At 35.3% G+C, this 23,742-nt stretch overlaps 1 long non-coding RNA gene across 1 annotated transcript in view; it reads right to left on the bottom strand.

Moving 5' to 3' along the window:
- Positions 1 to 1,210: 1,210 nt before the first annotated feature.
- LOC148942460 (uncharacterized) overlaps positions 1,211 to 23,742 on the bottom strand; it is a 66,775-nt gene continuing 44,243 nt past the window's right edge. The window contains exon 3 of the long non-coding RNA XR_016143066.1: positions 1,211 to 1,395. This is a non-coding gene — a long non-coding RNA (uncharacterized LOC148942460). The remainder of the gene's footprint in view (positions 1,396 to 23,742) is intronic.

The raw sequence follows: 23,742 nt of genomic DNA, 5'->3' as shown, positions 1-23,742 counted from the left end.
ATTCCTTGAGGTTCTCCACAGGAAATCAAAGAAAAATCTGATGAATCCCTGTTAGGGAGGACTACACATTGCTCACGGCCTGACAAAAAACTAGCTAACATACGTAAAACAAAATCTCTTGCACCTTGATAATTTCTTAAACCACATTGGCCTGACATCACATAAAGAAAGAAAAACGAGCAAAAATGGGGTTTTTATAGGCCAAATGAAGATACTGAAAAAACGAAGCGAATATTTCGAGAGGACAAACTCGCATTCGCTTCGTTTTTTCAGTATCTTCATTTGGCCTATAAAAACCCCCTTTTTGCTCGTTTTTCTCTTGCACCTTGCACCTTATGTGGTGTAATCAGTGTATCGTAGAATCCGAGTCTGTTTATACGGCGTAATTTACTACTCCACAAGCTTTTATCATACTCAAACATATTATAGTTCACTATCCAGTGATAACAGTCAATTTCTTCGAGTTCCATAGACAATAATAAAAATGCGTATTCAAATATAACACCACAAGAGTATTTTTTACAACCAATAAATTGTGTGGCATATAGTCCTATCATCATGGTAGCTATTAATGTAATATTTAAGCAAAGAAGTACTTAATCAAACTTTTATACCTTTGCTCAAGGTTAGAAAGAATTATGGAAAGGGGAGGAGTCCTAAAACCATCTGAATTCATTGAGGGGAGGAGTCATAAAACCCGTAGAATTCATTGTGGGGAGGAGTCATAAAACTCTCTGTATCTATTGCTTGCAAATGGAGCGTGGAAATTGTTACTTAACTTAGCTTGTAAAATATTACATGTTTGTTAATATCATCATAAGAAATTGAATGTTTTGAATTCGTTCCTTGAAATGATTCATCATCTTCTCTCTTGACATGACACTTATTGCGTTTCCGGGTCATACACAACTTTTGACATGTTTTCAGTTGCGTCGTGTCTATGGACAAGCATAGAGTACCATTGGTACTACTGCAAGCATATTTCATGTCATATTTTCAATAATTTTTTAATGAAATGTCTGCATTAGTAAGTAAGTAAGTAAGTAAGTTTATTTATAACCCGCAATATAAAATAAACGCTGAGTAAAAAAAGATAATATTATCCACAAGGAAATAATAAGAAAAACACAACATAAATAACATAACAATATTTATAAATCGCTATTCTGGAATAAAATAAGTTAGGGGGTCACTGGCAAATATCTTCCTTGGAGTTTATGATCCTCAGGTCCTTAGCGGTGTTGTGAAGTAGCACTATAGGGTCGATAAGTCCAAAATGAGAAATAATCTTGTGATTTCTGTACCACCTTGGTAAATATAGCAGGAAATTACAATATTTAAAATAACCTCTCCTTAACTGAAGACGGTCAATTTTGCCCATTAAAGGCTGCAAACCTGAAATAAAAAGAATTGTAGGAGAACAAAAATAGGGTAAAGTTTACAAAAGCCTAGGCGGCTATACCTCCCTCTATTAGGCGAGATTTTACCATATGAGAAGCGAATAAACTGCAGAGCACTAGCAACCAGAGAGGAGTATGTAGTCGAAAGTGTATCAGAAAAAGTAATCCAAAGCCATTTCAACTTTGAGACACACTTCAGTAGCATTGTACCCACATGTAAAGGAGGAGCTGGCTTAGAAATATTAAAACACAAAAACTCGGATTTTGAAGCATTTACAGAAAGCCCAATCATACTCAAAGAATTAATCAGAACATTTAGAGTTTTTGTGAGGCCTGACCTAGTATGACTAACTAGCAAAACATCATCAGCATAGGCAATGTGACTAACAGCAGTAATTTTCTAAAAACACAGTAGGAGACGGCATTCGCAAACAGTCCGCACGCACAGTTTTAAAAATATATGGAGACAGCACACTGCATAGCAGTATTGCATAACAGTATTGAGTATCCAAGAGGCGAATTCGAGAAAGAGTTTTTTACGACTTTATTAAAAATCAAATATTATTAATAGAATAATATGTATTTTACAGGTGGATATCCCTGTTTCTGAAAACTGAAAAGTCTCTCTGGCCTTGTGTCTGGACAGGTGTTAGCTTGTCTGTGGAGATTTTTGAGGAAAAAAAAATTCAGGTCATCTCTCTCAGACTTTGGTAAAAGTTCTTTTAACCTATCTCATTTTCTAATATATCCTCTATGAGCCTGCTAGTAGTAGTATCTATATTTCTAAAATTCCTTTTCTTACTTCTCCAACTTTTTAATAGATATTCTAAGCGTTTGTGGTGGTAGCGTACCCTAAAAGTAATGGAAATATAACAAAGCAATGTATAATATGTTTTTAATGAAGTAATAACATGTAGAATAGTAATGTAAAAATACGTTTCATACATTATTATATGTTATTAACATCATTGAACTACTTTGGAGATTTTGAATCTATTCCATAAAATAATTCACCATGGTCTCTCTTGATACTATAGTTACTCTATTTCCTTAGTTCGTAACCAGTTGAATAATCATTATTCCATTTTGAATCATGTACTATTTTTTACTGGAGTGTCATCTACAGGTTCAATATTCATTTCATCTTTGGTATTATTAGGTTCATTGACTACATGATTAATAGTAGTAATAACTTTCACTTGCGCTTTATTTTCCACTAATTCATCTTTATATTCATTAGTGATAATATTTACCAATGACATTTTTTTTACTTTCGATTTCATTGTCTATTACCACATTATTTTTACATAGCTGACAGTTTTGGCATATAGATAAAATATGGTTTATGATATTGGTGCAGCAGTATGCCTTTTTTTTCTCGTTGCTTTCATTTGAATGCTGTTACCAGAACGGTGGTGATAAGCTCTAACAACAGGTAACGTGTTACCCGCACTATGAGCGAGAACGTGCCCCTCTTCATCAACTATCAGTTTCAGGCTCGCATTCTCTTTGAACACCATCATCTCCGGGAATGATACTCTCGCATATCCACCACCAGCATAGTTGAATGCTTTGGGTACTCCAAAGAAATATCTCTCACTGTCATTACAATACACACATACATTCCCAATAGTGTTACCACTAGAGCTTGTTTCGTAGTTAAGATATATTTCCTTGTCAGCATTCATTGCTACAACAACTCTATTATGTGTACACACTTTCTTGGAATAATTTATTTTCACTTTTTTTAAAATGTGATGCAAGTGTTTATCCTTCCAATGTGAGAAAATCACTGATTAAATATGTATAATAAACTAGGTAGTCTCGATAAGTACCCATAGAGTACCACTGGGAAAGCCACGTCGTGTCTAAGAACAAGCATAGAGTACGATTGGCATAGCCGAAAGCATATTTCATGTAATTTGTTTCATAATTTTTTGAATGAAATGTCTATTTTGAGTATCCAAGAGGCGAATTCAAGAAAGAGTTTGTTACGGCTTTATTAAAAATTAAATATTATTAATAGAATCAGATGTATTTTAAAGATGGATGTCCCTGTTTCTAAAAACTGAAAACTCTCTCCGTCTATGTGTCTGGACGGGTGTTTGCTTGTCTGTGGAGATTTTTGAGAAAAAAAAAATTCAGTTCATCTCTCTCAGACTTTGGTAAAAGTTCTTTTAAACTATCTAAGTTCCTAATATATCCTCTTGGGCCGTATCCAGGATTTTTGTTTGGGGAGGGGAGGGGGGGTTACCCGATTTTTTCCCGTGGTCTTTGTCTAACATCCTCGAGCAGCATTACTTTAGCTCGTGACCGTTAGTCCGCCCCTTGCGAACGAGGACGCGTCCACTAGGCATACTTTCGTATCTTTAAGGGGCATTTTTTTTTTTTTTTTTTTTTTTTAGTAACACAAAAACAAGACAAGTATTTAGATACAGTTAAATACTACAGGCTAATTTTATTTTTGGAGAGATCAAAAACAGTTAACGCAAAAAGAAGCCAAATAGTAGAAGTAGTGTATATATTTTTTAGTTTTTTTTTGCTAAAAGTAAGGGCGAATATCTATAAAACGAAATCCAGGCGAAGGTTTTTTTCCCTGCAAAAATGTCAATGACCTTGTCAGGGCAGATGGCAACATCCCTATGGACTGCAAGGAGAGCTAAGCCACTCAATCGTTCTTTTCCTGTTGAATTTCTCAGCCAGGTTTTGAGCCTTCTGAGCGTTGAGAAACTTCTTTCCGGAGTAGCAGTGCTAACAGGTAACGTCGCAAGAACAGCCAGAACAAGAAAAACATTTGGAAAAAAGGTGGCGTCGCATGCCTGAAGCGAAGACAGAGCACAAGTAGGCCTCTCTAATACCGGAACATTCTCCCACTTGATGCCCCATAGTTCAATTTCTTGCTTTAGACAGTCTGGCTCCGGATAAATATCGCCATACAATTGAACCAATGACTCAAGGTTTAATGCCTTCAGATCGATTGGCAGGAGAAAGGACGCTGAGATTTAACAGCAGTTTCTGGTGAAGCAAAAATCGTTGTTTCAGCTCGGAAGTGAAGTGGTCCAGGAAAGGAATAAAGAGCAAGGATCTATAGTGGTTGAGAAGGTCTGGATCGTCTGCTTGCATATTCCGGCCACCTCTCGTCCTTGGACGACTCATCTCCAGTCCTAAGTCACTGGCAAAACGCTGAGCTTCGTCGAAAATAGACGTGAAAGCATTAGCAGAAATCCTCGCATTTCCTTTGTTTTTGAAAGGACAGTTTCCACGTGCCTGCATGCAGCTGCCAAATCATAGTCAACTGACTGAAGAGTATTGGAGAGTGGAAGTGTAAGGCAGAAAAGCTCTTTGACCACATGGAGACACACAAAAAATTGCGACTGGTTCATCGTATCCATCAACTGCGCCGCTTTTGCAGAAGTTTCTGCATTTCCGTTCTCTTCAAGAGCTTCCAGGTATCGCAGGATTGGTCGGTACAGCTCAAGAAAACGCAAGAATGAATCATTACGCTCCACCCCTCTTGTTTCACAGAGTCCGGTTAAAGTAGGTTTTCTCGAATCCGGTAGTATTTCATTGATCTTCTCTTTTAAATTCTGTGTCCTGAGCGGGGAAGTATGGTAAAAACTGCAGACTTGTGACAAGACACCGAAGACAGCCTTAAACGCCAGAATAGAGCATACAGAAGAGAGGACCAAGTTGAGACTGTGCACACTACAATGGACGTAAAGCGCCTTCGGATACTTTTCACGTATAACAGCCTGGACACCCCTAAGATGCCCACTCATCGCTGCTGCACCGTCATATCCCTGACCAACCATCTTGTTCAGATTAAGACCACGGCTTTCGAGAAATTGAAGGATTGATGAAGCCAGACCTTGCCCAGTTAAATCAGAAACTGGAGTAAAACTAAGGAAGTCCTCATTCAGGTTCCCTTTGAAAGTGTAGCGGACGCAAACAGACGGCTGCTCGGTATTCGAAACGTCCGCAGTTTCATCGGCAAGCACCGAAAAGCATGGACTTGCGTTTACTGTTTCCACAATAGACTGCTGAAGAAGCTTCCCCGATGCGGCGATAATACCATTCTGGATGATGGGAGAAACTTATGTGACATTTCCGGCCGCAGAAAGAAGATGGTTCTTCCGAACATCGTCACCGTGTCTTTTCTTCAGCCGCAGTAGTGCTTGGAAGTTGCCATTATTGTGAGAAGGTTCTGGATCTGAGACCGAAATGGGGCCGGAATTGTTGGTACCACGAAGGGTAAGCTTTTGCCGCCCAAAAAATATCACCGTCTCAACAATTGGTTTCAACTTCTGGCGATTTTCTTGAACCTGCGCTTTCCTCGCCGCGTCTAGTTGGTGCACGATATTGTCCTGACTTTTCTCCGAGACAGAAATGAAGTTTTCAGCCGATACGATGCAGTTTATATGAAACTCTGCTTGTTGGTGAGCTGTGAATCGCTCTATCGCATCCTTCCAGTTCCTGAATGGTTTGGTGACTAGATTCCTCAAGCGATGATGGCAGCCTTTGCCAGCTATCTTTAACGAGAACAGATCGCAAAATCTGCAAAAAGCAGCGTCCTCAGACGGAGAGTGGGACAACCGAATGAAACGAGCAAGCCAAGTTAACTGAAACTTCAGCTTCCGTTTTTCGGATACTAGCAAAATGTAGGAGATATCTGGAGTCCAAGGGCTCTTCAGCAAACGAAGTTTAGAATTTGCATCGAGACTGGATGATTTATTGAAAAAAACGACCGATGTCACTTGCAAACGACGACAAAGACTGGGATGGTGAAGGTGCGTGTTGCGTCGTGGTTGGTTCCAGTGTGCGTTATTCAGAAGCTTCGACGATAGCTTCAATGCCCTCCAGATCCACAGGTGCAGATGAATGCTCCGTAGACGTCCCGCTAACGCCACTGTCAGAAACATCCCTGGTCCGCTTGGGCGGGAAAAACGACGTAATGTCACACTTCCTCTTCATGTTGAAACTCGCTATTCTCTTATCCACGTCTGGAATTGAACTGAACTGAACTAACAATCTTGCGCTCTCTTAGAATATTTACCTCGAGCCCCCATTAATCCTAATTTACTATGCAAGGTCTGACCTTGCATAATAAGGCGAACATGGGGTTACCTAATCGCGTAAGCTGATCACAGCCGTTTATCTACAAAATTGCAATATGTTTTTTGTATGCTACAAAATGCAATAGGATAATAGCGCATATTAACCCTAATTTACTATGCAAGGTCAGGTGAACATGGGGTTACCTACGGTGACCTATTTGCGTAAGCTAATCAGAGCCGTTTACCCACAAAATCCAATAGGATTTAGTGTGGGATCATATTTTTATTCTGGTAAGGTTTTGTCTTTACAGGTATTTTTTAGACTAATTTTCAACTCGGTCAATTTTTTTTTTGGGGGGGGGGGGAGAATCGGTTATCCCTCCCCCCCCCCGTGGATACGGCCTTGATACCCTCTATGAGTCTGCTAGTAGTAGTATCTATATTTCCATAAATTCCATTTCTTACATCTCCAGCTTTTTAATAGATATTCTAAACGTATCATGTTCTGGCATACCCTAAAAATAATGATCACGTAACAAAGTAACGTACTATATATTTTTAATGAAATAATGACATGGAGGATGTTAATATAAAAATATGTTTCATACATTATTTATATGTTTCATACATATGTTTCATACATACATATATGTTTCATACACTATTAACATCATTGAACAACTTTTTGAATCTGGACATTTTGAATCTGTTCACTAAAATAATTCATCTTATTCTCTCTTGATACTATAGTTAATCCCTCGTCTTAGTTTATAACCAGTAGAATAATTATTGATTAATTTTGAGTCATGTACTATTTTTACTCAGGTGTCACCTATATGTTCAATATGCGTGTCATCTTTGCTATTATTAGGCTCATTGACTATATGATCAATATGAGTAATAACGTTCACTCGCGCTTTATTTTTTATCAATTCATCTTTATATTCATTATTGATAGTATCTACCAACGACATTTTTATTGTCTATTACCAGATTATTTTTGCATAGCTGACAGTTTTGGCATACATATAAGATATGATTTATGATATTGGTGGAGCAGTATGCCTTTCTTTTTGTCTTTGATTTCATTTGAATGCTGATACCAGAACAGTGGTGAAAGGATCTATCAACAGGTAACATTTTACCCGCAGTATGGGCAAGAAGTTGCCCCTCTTCATCAACTATTAATTTCAAGCATGGATTCTCTTCCAAAACTATCATCTCCGGAATTGATTCTCTAGCATCCACGAGTGATGTTGAATGGTTTCGGTGCTAAAAACAAATGTAATCTCTCACTGTCATTACAATACACACATACATTCCCTTTAGTGTTACCTCTAGACCTTATTTCGTAGTTCAAATATTGTTATTTCTCAGCATTCATTGCTGCGACAACTCTATTATGTTTACACACTTTCTTAGAATAATTAATTTTCACTTTTATTTTTAGATGTGATGCAAGTGTTTATCCTTACAACGTGAGAAAAGTACTGATTAAATACGTATAATAAACAAGATAGTCTCGATCAGTACCCATAGAGTACCACTGGGAAATCCAAGTCGTGTCTAAGAATAAGCATAGAGTACAATTGGTACAACTGCAAGCATATTTCATGTCATCTTAAGATTCGTCAAAAAAGTCCAAAGTCCAAAAAAATTCAGTCCAAAAAAAAGTGCTACTAAAAACATTATTTTGCTAACAGTAAAAGTCACGACTAAAATATCTATATCATTCTCATTTTGAATTTGGAAAATTTTAAATGTGAATATTTTTTATGTTTTAAGTATGTTTAATGCGATTCTAAGACATGTGAAAAAAAGTTGAAAAAAATATCATGTTTAAAAAAGTTAAAAAAAAACTTCAAAAAAAAGTATAAAAATGGGGGGATGGGTCTGAAAAGTTCGAGGGAAGGGGGCCTATTGGAGGTTGGGAATAGGGGACCCTTGGATGTTGAGGTCTTTGCTGGTTAGGGTCATTGGTGGTTGCGGTCCTTGATGGTTCAAACCCATAATCATCTCACTAATTGATTTCTAAGGATTACTAAGGATTGTTCAGAATTTCTTTATTAAAATTCTTTTCTTGGCATCTTCATCTTTATTAGTATGAAAAATTTAGTATATATAGTATATTTTGTATATATTTATATATGTATATATTTTTATATTTAGTATTTTTATATTTAGTATATATATATTTTAGTAAATTTAGATATATATATATATATATATATATATATATATATATATATATATATATATATATATATATATATATATATATATATATATATATATATATATATATATATATATATATATATATATATATATATATATATATATATATATATATATATATATATATATATATATATATATACCTGTTATATTTTACCTGTTAGACCAAAACTATTTGCTTCAGTAATAGCTAACAAAAGGATTATTTCGCAACTGAATAAATAAAGTAATGTACAGTTTTTTTTTATTTTTTCTCAGTTACTCTGGTGTCCTCACTGAAGTAACTAAATTTTAGGATCTAGTCCATACTTTGTTTTGTTTGCACTGTTTGTACATTTTTGTTTTTTTTTGGTGGTGGTTTTATTGTTGATTTTTTTTTTTGTGTTTTTTTTTGTGTCTTTCGTTCTTAATAAGCCTTTTTTTCATAAATGCGAAATATCCGCGTTGTTTTGTTTCTGTTGTTTTTCTTTTCTCTCCACTGGCCACAGTCTCGTTTGTTTGTTTTTTTTTAGAGATTTTTCTCTTTGTTGGTTTTTTTTGTCATGGCTGGCCAGTTCGGCTTAAGATCTTTTATTTAGTATATATATATATTTTAGTAAATTTAGTATATATATATATATATATATATATATATATATATATATATATCAACTCCGGTGGAACTGCAGAATCGAAGTAGCGATTTTTTCTATCTTCTACGTGTATATATATATATATATATATATATATATATATATATATATATATATATATATATATATATATATATATATATATATATATATATATATATATATATATATATATATATATATATATATATATTTCAGAAATGTCTGAAAAGTGTTTTGGGGGAGATGGCGCGATGATATATGGTTGCTAGAGAGTAGTTATAGTGCGGGACTGTGGTGTTAATTGCTTGCAAAAACCCTAATCAATGAGTTTAAGTAAAAATTTTAGCAAGAAATGTCTGAAAAGTGTTTTGGGGGAGATAGGGCGATGAAATAGGGGACAGTTATAGTACGGTACTGTGGCGTGAACTGCTTGCGAAGATCCGAATGATTGAGTTGAATTAAAATTTTTAACATGAAATATCTGAAGTGTTTTTTTTGGTGGGGGGGGGGGGTGGGGGTGGTGAGGGATGACAGAGGGGTGTTTCAGGGGCAGTAATAGTGTAACATTCTGAGGTGAAATGCTTGGAGTATCAAACACTAGCAACGAAAGGGGGGCTTCTCTGTTTTCAAAATTATAGTGTTAAATGGGATATTTTAGTTTATTTTCGGAGCGAAAAAGTTTGAAAATGTCCTAGGGGTGAGGGCTGGTGTCATGTGGAAAGCTAGTGCTAGTTTTAAAACAGTGTCGTAGCGCCATTACGCTCTGGGCCATAAGTATACTTTTTATGGTTCGGGTATCTACCCTTCTCGCAAGACGATCTTCCAAGTCCTCCCATTAGGTATCTTTTCTAAAGATATACATCGCCGTCAAAACACAGCACCCGTGTGTGTGTGTGCCGTGCTGGTGCCCCAAGGGGTCCTTTTAGTCTAGCTTGCGAGATAGACTGGCATCATTCAAATTAGACTTGGTCACGGAAATCCTGGGAATCTTTCAGAAAAACAATGCACCAAAATCGCTAGGAATCATGCCAATAAAGAAGAAATATTAGAACGCCTGGAACCTTGGGCGGGTTGCCAGGGGTGTGAATCTTGCTAGCTGAGTTCTAGAAACAGGGATGATGTGACGTTAAAGGGTTGTCGTAGAAACTCAATAATAATTTCTCTATTATTACTACATTTTAAGGTATCTCGATCAGTACAATTTTCTAACCTCCTTTATCGCCTAGCTGATGTCTGGAGTCCATCCCCGAAATGAGTAGACACTGACCAAACTCCCCCGTAGTACGCAGGATGGGTGGGAACAAGAATTTCTCGAAATAGAATTTTCTTTGTGTGTTTTGATATTTTTGCTGAAAAAAATGTGTCCTGGGTTGTATCAGGGCTGAGACACACCGCTCGGGGGACTGCACAAGCCCTCGGAGGGTGCAAGTGAGCGGTCTGGCACCCTACTGTATGGAGGCCCAGTACAGGCTTACAATAAATAAGAAAACATTTATAAAACACATGAAAATTACCGCTTTTTGTAACAGAAAAATTATAAATATAATAGTGTTGAGATGGCGACGAAAAAAAACAGATTTCCTCCCTCCACAGACGCCCCCCTCCCCTGGAGTCCTCTCCCCTCGTCTTTCCTTAAATTATGCATGTTATTGCTTATATTTTATCTTTTTATAAGCCACAATAATGCCTAAAAATTGCATCTATTATCAAGACACCCTCTGAAAATGAATGCTAGGTGAAGGGTGGATTCTATTGTTAGGATAATATGAAATATCTATAAGTTTATCTCAGTGAAAAAAGGGTATTTCCTTAAAAATCTTTCAATAATGCCTCTTAATATGGTTTTAATATACCACTAACATTATTTCATCCAGGGGGGGGGGGTCTGGTGTCATATGGTAATGGACGGAGGTGATGCCATGGCGGTGTGGAGTGTTTTGTGGGGCCTCATGATAGGGCTGTGTTGCAAATTCTTGTTTCACGGGATTCAAAAGCATAAAGTCTTATGATGGGGTGAGGTGGGGGGGGGGAGTGTCACATGGGTGAAATTCTATGGTGGTGTGGAGTATTTTGTGGGACTTTATAATCGGCTTGGGTTTCAAAAATAACATGAATCACGGGATTTAAAGGCATAATTTTTAATATGGAATGCCTGAAAAATGTCTTGGTGGAGATAATGTCTTGTCAGGGTGGGGGGGGGGGGGTCATGTAATGGCATTCTGGGAGTGAAGTACAGCTTAAAAGTTAGGGCGGAGACATTAAGGGATATTTCCCATGGAAGACTTGAAAATCCAACAGGTAGTAAAAGAAATGGATATTTTCCTTAAAAGCTCTTAATGTGTCTTAAATTTGAATCTAATATCAACCTTGTTCCTCCGGTATTGCAGGCTAGAAGGGAGGGGGGCGTCTTGTCGTGATAGTGTGAAATCTAATATCCCACGGAAAGAAACGATACGTTTTCGTTTTATCGTTATTAATATCTTGAGAGCAAATGTCCCCTGGAGTGTATCAAATCGGGAGAGTAACGCATCATTCTAACGAGTGCCAAAAAATGGGGATTCTTAACTGTCATGTAATAGATTATTTTTAGAATATGGTTCCTGATACAAAATACTGGAAACAGTTTCATGGACGACTTGCTTGGTCCACTATACCATTGGAAGGGAATGACCTTTCAAGTCCTGGCGGGGTCAAGAACTCTAGAAAAAAGAAAAAATATGAAAGGTGTTTCGAGCGAAAAATGAAACGCCAGAAAAGGAAATATCTTGGGGGCTATTGGGCGAAGAATGTCAAAATGGCACTATCTAGCAGTGATGGATGCGCTGCTCATGCGTAAGATGCGCTGACCTTACATAAAGTGCTTACCGCCATCAAGTTAATGAAAAAAAAAACGCTTTGGGGGTTTCGGGCAAAAAAAAGTATTACGTGACAGTGTTGCACAATAATTACGTAAGTTGTGAACTGTCATTACATTAAAAGCGGGGATTCCCTCCCCATGGGTTCCTTTCGCAAAGTACATATCTGTCCGTTTGAAACAGGGTAAGTCGTATGACGTAATTGGAGTCCAGAGGGGCGGGGCGTGGAGTCTTGGCAACTGTGTTCCCTTTAATAGAACAGGTGACTGCGTTGTATAGGTGTGACGGCTTGAGGGGTTGGTAGCTCCAATTATCTGACCCTTTAAAGGCGAGGGTGTTTCACGTGGTGTAACATGTACTTGAAAAGGGAGTATATACAGTGGCGTCAGAGGACTGTCACAGAAAAACGAAGGGGCTTGTCAAATGAAAAAACATGCACTTGCCTAGAATCAGAGCTCCGGTGGAAACAGGTGACCGTATTGTACAGGTGCGAGGGTGTGTCTCGTGACGTCAGAGGGCATGCCACCCTCTGACGTCAACAAAAAATGCGGGTTTCAGTCGTATGGGAAAATAATCATGTTTTTTTATATCATTTTGCGTAAAAACTAACTCAATTTGCGAAAAATGCATAGCATTTGCGAATTGGTGTGTATGAATGATCTTAATTGATGATTGAATAATAGGAGTGAGATTGATCTTTATTGGTGATTAGATTGTATGAAGGGGGTAAAAAACGGTTAAACTGATTACCAGTTAAGGTAAACCCGAAGCGGTTGTTAGCTAATAGGCAATTTACCATAAGTTTGTAATAGCATCCATTTATGAAAATAGTTAACGATTATAAAATGACCTTGGGGAATCTTAGCTGTCATGCAATAGATTATTTTTAGAATCTATCCGTTTAAAACAAGGTAAGGCGTATAACGTAATCGGAGTCAAAAGGGGCGTGGCGTGGAGTCTTGGCAACTGTGTCCCCTCTAATAAAACAGGTGACTACGTAGTGCAGGTTTGACGGCTTGAGGGGCTGGTAGATCCACTTATCTGACCCTTTAAAGGTGAGGGTGTTTCGCGTGGTGTGACATGCACTTGAAACGAGGGTGTGTACCGTGACGTCAGAGGACTGTCACAGAAAAACAAAGGGGCTTTTCACATGGCGAAACATGCACTTGAACTCTTGCCCAGAAACAGAGCTCCGGTAGAAACAGCTGACCGCATTGTACAGATGCGAGGGTGTGTCTCGTGACGTCAGAGGGCATGCCGTAGAAAAACAAGTGGGTGTGTCATAGAAAACACCTAACCTAACCATTGAACTCTTGCCTAGGACATTGAATTCTTGCCTAAAATGGTAATCTTGCCAGCTGGGGACAGGTGCGAGGTTGTGACGTCAGAAGGCTCCGTTTAAAATCCAATGCTATTTTCCCTATGTTAATTTCCCTACCTGTACATTTGAAAGCAGAGTAGGTGTACTACTAGAGTCAATATGCTTCTCCTTAATTAGCAAACAGAAAAATTTATGTAATTTATCCAAAATATTAAACTTTTCTTTACCTGGTTTCAGTTATGCTTGTTTAACCTTGGCATACGTATTATTTTTTATGTAAATATATTCTTTCATTTTGATAGATTTTATTAAAAAACCAGCAACGAACCGTGTCCTGCTGTCCCTTAGTTGTGAAATACCTTGAAAACAGTATAGTTTTTTGCAATTTTGTTTGATTAGTTGCTATTTGCATTGGTGAACATTAGTCACAAAGGACATTATTCATATGTGAGTTCTTTTTACTTTTCGTTTGTGTTTTTTTTTTAATTTCTTTACATGTTCCGATGAATTTAGTTCCATTTTTTGTTTGTATTTTTTTCTGTAGATATAGAATTCCGGACGTTAAGTTCAGAACGATGTACATAGTGTGTTTTGGTATAGTACAACATCACTGTCAATATTTCCGTAAGTGATGAACTTGAAAAAGGGCTCATTCAATTGGAAATTGAAATTTCCAAGGCTCATTCAATTGAAAAGTGATTGGAAGGCAAATAACACCCCTTCCAAGCTCACCCTTTCCCCAAACACATCCAATTAAAATTTTTAGATATTCATTTGGTTCAACGTAGTTTAAAGATCTGGAAATTATGTCTTTGAGGAGGACACTCCCCCACAACCCTCAGGGCAGAGGGTTGTAATTTATGCCTTGGGGGCAAACAACGTTTTTATAGAAAGCTTTGTCGTAGAAATTTCAGAAAGAGCTCATTCGATTTGAACTTCAAAGGGCTAGTGCCCTTTTTAATAGTCAAAAGTAATTGGAGGGCAACTAAACCCTATTTGACGCCCACCATTTCCTCAAATACATCCAATCAAAATTTTGAGATGGCCATTTTGTTCAACGTAGTTGAAAATTCTGGGAATTATGTCTTTGAGGATGAACCCCCCCCCCGCCCTCAAGGTGAGGTTGTAAGTTATTACCTGGGGGTATATAAAGTTTTTATAGATGGGGTTGTTGTAGAAACTTCAAGAAGGCCTCATTTGATTGGAAATTGAAAGGCCCTTTTTAATAGTCGAAAGTAATTGGAGTGCAACTAACCCCCCTCTTCCACCCACCATCTCCCTCAAAACATCCAATCAAAATTTTGAGATAGCCATTTTGTTCAACGAAGTTGAAAGGTCTGGAAAGTATGTCTTTGAGAAAGACAAACCCCCCGCAGCTCCCAGGGCAAAGGTTATAAGTTATCCCCTTGGGGCATATTAGGTTTTTATAGAAAGTGTTGTCGTATAAACTTCAAAAAGGGTTCATTGAATTGGGAATTTTGAGGGCTAGTGCCCATATTAATAGGTAAAAGCGATTGGAGGGCGAATACCCCTCCCCACGCCCATCGTTTCTCCATACACTTCCAATCAATATTTTGATACAGCCATTTTGTTGAAAATAGTTGAAGGGCATGAAAATGATGCCTTTGAGTTCGACAACCCCCAACCCCAGAGTCCTCAAGGCTAAGGTTATAAGTTATGCCCTGGGGGCATATAAGGTTCTTATAGACAGCCCTGTCGTAAAAACTTCAAAAAGGACTCATTCGATTGAAAATTAAGAGGGCTCTTGCCCTTTTTAATAGTTGAAAGTCATCGGAGGGAGAATAACCCCCCCCCCCCGCCCACCATTCTCAAGCATTACCGATCAACATTTTGATATGGCCATTTTGGTCAACGTAGTTGAAAGGTCTGGAAATTATGTCTTGGAGGACGACAACCCTCCCCCCTAGACCTTAGGACAAGAGTCGTAAGTTATGCCCTTGGTGCATATAAGGTTCTTATAGAAAATTAACTAAAAAAAAACAAGTTTTTTTAACTGAAAGTTAGGAGCGACATTAAAACTTAAAACGAACAGAAACTATTCCGTATATGAAAGGGGTTTTTCCCTCCTCAACACCTCACTCTGTATGCTAAAGTTTTTATTGTTTTAAAAAGTAAAGTTGTGAGACAGAGTCAAACTTTAGCGTTAAGAGCGAGGTGTTGAGGAGGGGAAAGCCCCTTTCATAAACGGGATAATTTCTGTTCATTTTTAGTTTTAGTGTCGCTCCTTACTTTCAGTTAAAAAAAATTGTTTTTTTTGTTAATTTCTGAACGTTTTGGAATTAATACAGCTTTGACTCTGTCTCACAACTTTATTTTTTAAAACAATAAAAACTTTAGAGTAAAGAGCGAGGTATTGAAGGAGGGGAAAGCCCCTTTCATATATTGAATAATTTCTGTTCGTTTTAAGTTTTAATGTCGCTCCTTACTTTCAGTTAAAAAAACTTGTTTTTTTTTTAGTTAATTTCTGAACGTTTTTGAATTAATACAGCTTTGATTTTGGCTCACGAAATTCGCATATTAATTTTCCTTTTTTTGGCTAATTGGCTTTCTCGAAATTTTGTTCTGACGTAACTTACGAATTAACTTACGTAATAAATTTCTATATTCGTATGTTTTTATTACGTACATTAGGGAGTTCGCTCCCAAGTCAATACCTCGCTCTTTACGCTAAGGTTCAATTTTTGTCCGAATCACAAACCCCTGAATCCCAATGGCCGGTTAATTAGAATAGATGACTCTTTTGAAAGTACTAAAAAAAGTGTAGCGTAAAGAACGAGGTATTGACTAGAGGGCGAACCCCCTTCTATACGTAATAATTTCTGTTCGTTGCGAGTTTTAATGGTGGTCCTTAATTTCAGTTGAGAGAAAATTGTTTTTTATTTAATTTCTGATCGTTTTCTTAATTTTGCTGGGAAATCCGGTACCCCCTTCATAGAACTTTCCCTTCCCCCAAGGAAATATCCTCCATGGAAAGATCCTCCAACTTATTCCCTACTCTAAACCCCACCCCCCACTAAAAAAAAAAATCCTCCTGAAAACGCCTGTATACTTGCCATTAACCAACACTTTATGTAAACAATGGGCAAAGCTTATAACTTGCAGCCCTTCCCCCGGGAACAGTGGGGGATTAAGTCATCCTCAAAGACAAATTAATTAGATTTTCGACTATGCTGAACAAAATGGCTATCTCAAAATTTTGATCGGGTGACTTTGGGAAAAAAATGAGCATGGGAGGGGGTCAAGTTGCCCTCCAATTATTTTGGTCACTTAAAATGGGCACTAGAACTTTTAATTTTAGTTCGAATGAGCCCTCTCACGATATTCTAGGACTACTTAGTCAATACGATTACCCCTGGGAAAGAAAAAAAAACAAATAAACACGCATCCGTGATCTTTTTTCTGGCAAAAAATGAAAAATTCCACATTTTTGTAGATAGGAGCTTGAAACCTCTACGGTAGGGTTCTCTGATACGCTGAATATGATGGTGTGACTTTCATTAAGGTTCTATAACTTTTAGTGGGTCTTTTCCCCTTTTTTCGAAAATAAGCCAAATTTTATCAGGCACGTAACTTTTGATGGGTAAGATTAAACTTGATGAAACTTTTATATTTGAAATCACAATTAAAATTTGATTCTTTTGATTTATCTATAGGTATCAAAATTCCGTTTTTTAGACTTCCGGTGACCATTGAGCCGGTTCACTCCTTACTTACAGTTCGTTACCACGAACTGTTTGATTTTGTTCTAGAAACTTTAAAAGGGCTCGTTCGATTGAAAATTGAGGGGACTAATGCCTTTCTTATTAGTCAATAGTGATCGGAGGGCAAATGCACCCCCCCCCACGCCCACCATTTTCCCAAATACTTCCAATCAAAATCTTGAGATACCCTTTTTGTTAAACGTATTGGATCGTCTGGAAATTATGTCTTAGAGTATTACAAATCCCCCAGCCCTCAGAGGAAGGGCAGTAAGTTATGCTCTGGGGGCCTATAAGGTTTTTATAGAAAGCATGGTCATATAAATTTTGGGTGGGGCTCATTGGATTGGTAATCAGACGCTCTAGTGCTCTTTTTAAGAGTCAGATTGATGGGAGGGCAACTACCCTCCCATCCACACACACACACACACTTAGTATTGTCCCGAAATGCATCTAATAGAAATTTTGAGATAGCCATTCCATTCAAAATAGTCTAAATATCATATTAAAAGGCTTTCGGGGCTGAAACAAACCCCAGAGATTAGGAGCAAGGATTGTGAGTTATGTCCAGAGGGTATTTAAGGTTTTTATGGAAGGGATGTTTGATTAAATTAAGAAGAGGCTCATTCTTTTTCCCTGAAAAAGACTATGTCAACATAAAACGAACATATTTAAGAGGCTCTCTAAATAAAAATTAAAAGGCTAAGCCCCGTCGCCTTCAGAAGAGGGGTACACATGACAGTCTAGTACATATACAGGGGTTCTTTAAGGATCCCACAAAGGCAGACAGGTCAACGAACATTTCACAAGTTTATAAGTAATTGGCTTACTCATTTAGTAATTGTGTTTGTGTAATGACTAAGAGTGGATTGTTAACCGTAGTTACATTGAGCTGGAATATTCTTAGAAAATTCCCAATGGTAATGAATTCCGACTTCATAAATTGTTTATTATGTTATTGAAGGAAATTTCGCCATTTTATAAAGAAAACTATCATATTGCTAAATTAGAGGTAGCCTAATATAGCTTTAAAATGCTAGAGGAATGCTAGATGCTATGATTTTTCTTCAAGATTAACCAAAATTTCATAGCCACTTTGGAATTTTTGAAGTAGTGGGATCGATTTACGGAGACTTTAGGGAGGGGGAATGTATTATTTAAATTAAAGTAAATTTTTAAGTTAATTCACTACCTCTTATTTTTCCCTCGTGATTTTTATTCTTTAATATACAATACAGATTTTTCATTCCACATTGTACTAAACCAAAAATGAAGGTTTGCTGTTAGTCCTTCAATAGTACAATCTTATTTTCTTATACTAATTAGGATATTTGGAAGGTCCAATATTCCTATCAATTTTAATGCGTTTGCTTTCAGATATCCAAGATTAAGAAAAATTTAATACTAAAATACAATCAACTTGATAGTTATGATGATTTGGTTTGTGGGGAATTTAGTTCAGATCACCGTTGGATAGGCAACTAAACATTTTAGTTTGTATTCAGGTGACAGGATTAACGAATTATACGATTCCCAGGAAGGACTAAAAAATTATGAGATATGGTACCAAAGCATAAATAAGCCAGCCTAAGAATATACCTTTCAACAACAGTGCCGATTGGAGGGGGGGGGGGATTTTCGATAGTGGCATTGGTATTTTTTGTATGACCTGATCAATAAGGATGGGTATGGTCAATAGGAGAAGGATCGGAAAGTAGACCGTGGTCTAAGGGAGAGGGAAAAAGGGAGGATTTTCTAATAAATATCTCGAGCAACAAATGTTTTATGGAATGGAGTCTTAATAACGTGTCTTTGTTGACATTGCTGTCCGATCACAATCCTCCTTCGGATTTTTATATTTCCGGAGGAGGTGTCAAACCTCCTCCTATTGATCAGTCCCTAGTCCTGAAATAACCCCCACACTTTAGAAGAGGGTAAAATCAGGGACGTGCACAGGATATGCGGGCTTAGGGTCTACCTCCCCTTTCCGAAGACCTAGTTTTTCTTTTAGTTGCCGATTTGAAATCCTGCGTTGGTGCTTGGTTGAAAACTATCATATTTCTATGATTTAAGTAAAATACATCACCAATTTAAGTGAGCAATTACAAAACATCCTCAAAATGTATACTGGATCAAATACCTTACAATCAGATACTTTACCATAATTAATTTCAGCAAGAAATATTCTTGACACGAGGCCAGTGGATCCGAATTCTTGTTTGTAGTGAAGCTATGTTTGTCTTGAACAGTCTTGGAAAGAACTAATAAAATTAAACTAAATATTTGACATATGTAGTGAAGTAATCATCGCATATTGACATATGTAATGAAAAAATCATTACAGTAAACCATTTTATTTGATTTCAAATTGGACTGATAGAATTTATTATATAGTATTGAACTTTACTTGACAGCATCTATAACACAGGCATAGTGTATCTGCGTGTATCATCATATTCGTGATAATGAGTGCTTAAATCAACACTTCTTATAGAGGGACCTTATGGTCATCCATTTGCCAACCTCCAAGAACAGCAATGCTCCTACCCAAACTTTTCACCCTAGCCCCCTTTTTTGTATTTAATTTTATTTTAAATTTTTGTTAACTTTATGTTTTTTTACTTAGAAATTTTTCAACTTTTTTTCATATCCTAAAATGACATAAAATATACTTAAAACAAAAAATCACTTGCGATATATACAAAATACGAAATGAAGATGATACGAATAATTTAGTCGTAATTTTCCTATTAGAAAAGTAATATTTGTTGTGAATTTTTTTTTCGTTTTTTGGGACTTCGAATTTTTCGTTAAAGTATTGATTAGTATTGGGGTATGCATAAAGTTGAAATTAATAAAGTAGTATATATTTTAAGCCATGATGTGACAGCCCTATTAGGTAAATGATAGAATAAAGCCTATTGAAAATTATTGCTTAGTATTGGGGTATGCATAAAGTCGAAATTAATAAAGTCGTATATATTTGAAGTGATGATACGTGTGTTCCTTTTTATTAAAACTAAATCCCCAGTTTCTTAAATGCTCAAATATTATTAATTTAATCAAATGTATTTTAGCAATGTTTGCTCTTTTTTGTCAAAACGTAAACCCAAGTTTCTTAACTGATCAAATATTTTTAATTAATCGAATGTATCTTAACCGTTTTTTATTTTTATTTGTCAAAACTAAAAACCAAGTTTCTTAAATGATCAGCTATTTTTAATAAATAAGATATATCTTAACCGTTTGTGTTCTTATTTGTCAAAACTAAAACCCAAGTTTCTTAACTGATCAAATATTTTCAATTAATCGAATGTATCTTAACCGTTTTTATTTTTATTTGTCAAAACTAAAAACCAAGTTTCTTAACTGATCAAATATTTTCAATTAATCAAATGTATCTTAACCGTTTTTATTTTTATTTGTCAAAACTAAAACCCAAGTTTCTTAACTGATCAAATATTTTTAATCAATCGAATGTATCTTAACCGTTTTTTATTTTTATTTGTCACAACTAAAACCCAAGTTTCTTAACTGATCAAATATTTTTAATCAATCGAATGTATCTTAACCGTTTTTTATTTTTATTTGTCAAAACTAAAAACCAAGTTTCTTAAATGATCAGCTATTTTTAATAAATAAGATATATCTTAACCGTTTGTGTTCTTATTTGTCAAAACTAAAACCCAAGTTTCTTAACTGATCAAATATTTTCAATTAATCGAATGTATCTTAACCGTTTTAATTTTTATTTGTCAAAACTAAAACCCAAGTTTCTTAACTGATCAAATATTTTCAATTAATCGAATGTATCTTAACCGTTTTTATTTTTATTTGTCAAAACTAAAAACCAAGTTTCTTAAATGATCAAATATTTTTAAAAAATCAGACGTGTCTTAACCATGTGAAACCTTGTTTGTCAAAACTAAAACCCAAGTTACTGAAATGATCAAATATTTTTAATAAACCAGATGTATCTCAACCGTGTGTGTTCTTATTTGTCAAAACTAAAACCCAGGTTTCTTAAATGACAAAAAAATATTTTTAATAAATCAGACAGATCTTAACCATGTGTGATCTTATTTGTCAAAACTAAAATCCCAGTTTCTTAAATGTTACAATTTTGTTTATCAATCAGATGTATTTGAACCGTGTGTATCCTCATTTTTCAAAAATAGAAACCAAGTTTCTTCAATGCTCAAATGTTTTTTTGGTTAAATCGGATATATCTTAATCGCTTGTGTTCTTATTTTTTGAAACTAAAACTCAAGTTCCTTAAATACTTAAATATTTTTTTATAAATCAGATGTATCTTAACCGTACGTGTTCTTATTTGTCAAAACTAAAACCCAAGTTCCTAAAATAATCAAATATTTTTAATAAATCAGATGTATCTTAATCATGTGGGCTCTTATTTATCAAAACTAAAACATAAGTTTCTTATATATTTTTTTTTTAAAATCAGATGTACCTTATTTTTGCAAAGTAAAAACCAAGTTTCTTAAATGATCAAACATTTTTAATAAATCAGATGTATCTTAACCGTGTGTCATCTTATTTGTCAAAACTGATCTTATTTGTCAAAAATAAAATCCCAGTTTATTAAACGATCAAATATATTTAATAAATCAAATGTATCTTTACCGTGTGCGTTCTTATTTGTCAAAACTAAAACCCGAGTTTCTTAAATGATCAAATCTTTTTAATAAATCAAATGTATCTTAACCGTTTCAGCGTTTCAGTTCGGTGAGAATTTTTCCCGCCGATATCCGTTGATTTGTATATTGTTATAGATTACTTTCTCTGATTTTTTTTTGTTTAGATGGAGTAACTTTTTACTTAAAGTTTGTTATAAGGAACGGTTTGATTCCTCTTGGGTTTGGATATTTTGTCTTTTTTTAATAGCAATTGCACGTCTAAAAGTTTAGACAAAATTAAATCAAATTATGTATTTTAACGTATTTCATATTAGTCTGACCAAAAATAAAGTTGTATCCGAATAAAAATTTTCCTGAAGATCTCCGCCTCCGTTTTAAGTTGCTCCGGGGCAATTTCCTCTTGTAGAATTTATCCTATGGACAAATTTCCCTGGTGAAATTTTTTTTAACCGTCTGTGTTTTCTTATTTGTCAAAACTAAAACCCAAGGTTATTAAAGGAACAAACATTTCTTAGTACATCAGATGTATCTTAACCGTGTGTGTTCTTATTGATCAAAACTAAAACCCTGGTTTCTTAAATGATCAAATATTTTTTAATAAATCAGAGGTATATTGACCGTATGTGTGTTCTTATTCGTCAAAACTAAAACCCAAAGGTTTCTTAAATGACTAAGTATTTTAAATAAATCAGACGTATCTTAACAGTATGTGTGTGTTCTTATTTTTCAAAACTAAAACTCAAGTTTCTTGAATGATAAAATATTTGTAATAAATCAGATGTATCTTAATCATGTGTGTTCTTATTTGTCAAAACTAAAACTTAAGTCTTAAATGATCAAATATTTTTAATAAATCAGATGTGTCTTAACCGTGTGTGTTCTTATTTGTCAGAGCTGAAACACGAATTTCTTAAATAGTATTTAAAAAAAAATAAAATTAGATGTTTTTAGCCGTATAGATTCCTTTTAATGAAAACTAAAACCTTAGTTTCTTAAATAATCAAATACTTTTATTAAAACAAGATCTATTTTAACCGTGTTTTTTTTCTGAAGTCTAAAATCCAAGTTTCTTAAATGTACAAGTATTTTTAATAAAGTAAGACAAATTTTAACTGTTTGCGATCTTTTTTTATGAAAACTAAACCCCAATTTTCTGAAATGATCAAATATTATTAAGAAATCACATTATTTTAACCGCGAGTGTTCTTATTTCTCAAAACAACTAAAGTTTCTTAAAAGATCAAATATTATTAGTAAAGATACGATGTATTTTAAGGGTGCGTGTTATTATTTCTGAGAACTGAAATCCCAAGTTTCTTAAATACACGAATATTTTGAATAAAATGAGATGAATTTTAACCGTGTGAGATCTTTTTTGTATGAGAACTAAAACCCAAGTACCTCAAATCATCAAATATCATTGAAAAAATCAGATGTAGTTTAACCGCATGTGTCCTTAGTTCTGAAAACTAAAACCCAAGATTCTTAAATGATCAAAAATTGATAATAAAATCAGATTTATTTTAAATCTGTGTGTTCATATTTCTGAAAACTAAAACCCAAGTTTCATAAATATCCAAATATTTTCAATAGAATCAAATATACTTTAACCATATGCGTCCTTATTTGTCAAAACTAAAACCCAAGTTTCTTAAATAATCAAATATTCTTAATGAAATCATGTGTATTTTAAGTGTATGCGTTGCATTTTTATGAAAACTAAAACCTTAGTTTCTTAAATGATCAAACCTTTTAATAGAATCAAATGTATTTTAACCATATGCAACCTTAAGGATCAAAACTAAAACCCAAGTTTCTTAACTACTCAAATATTTTTGATAACGTCTTTTTTCACTTCGGAATGAGAAAATGAAAGTGTTATA

This window comes from Artemia sp. Qi Xiang Cuo, chromosome 16 (assembly GCF_049724085.1).
Source record: "Artemia sp. Qi Xiang Cuo chromosome 16, ASM4972408v1, whole genome shotgun sequence".
NCBI lineage: Eukaryota > Metazoa > Arthropoda > Branchiopoda > Anostraca > Artemiidae > Artemia > Artemia sp. Qi Xiang Cuo.
The sequence above is the reverse complement of the archived record's forward strand: the minus strand, read 5'-3'. Positions and strand labels throughout refer to the sequence as shown.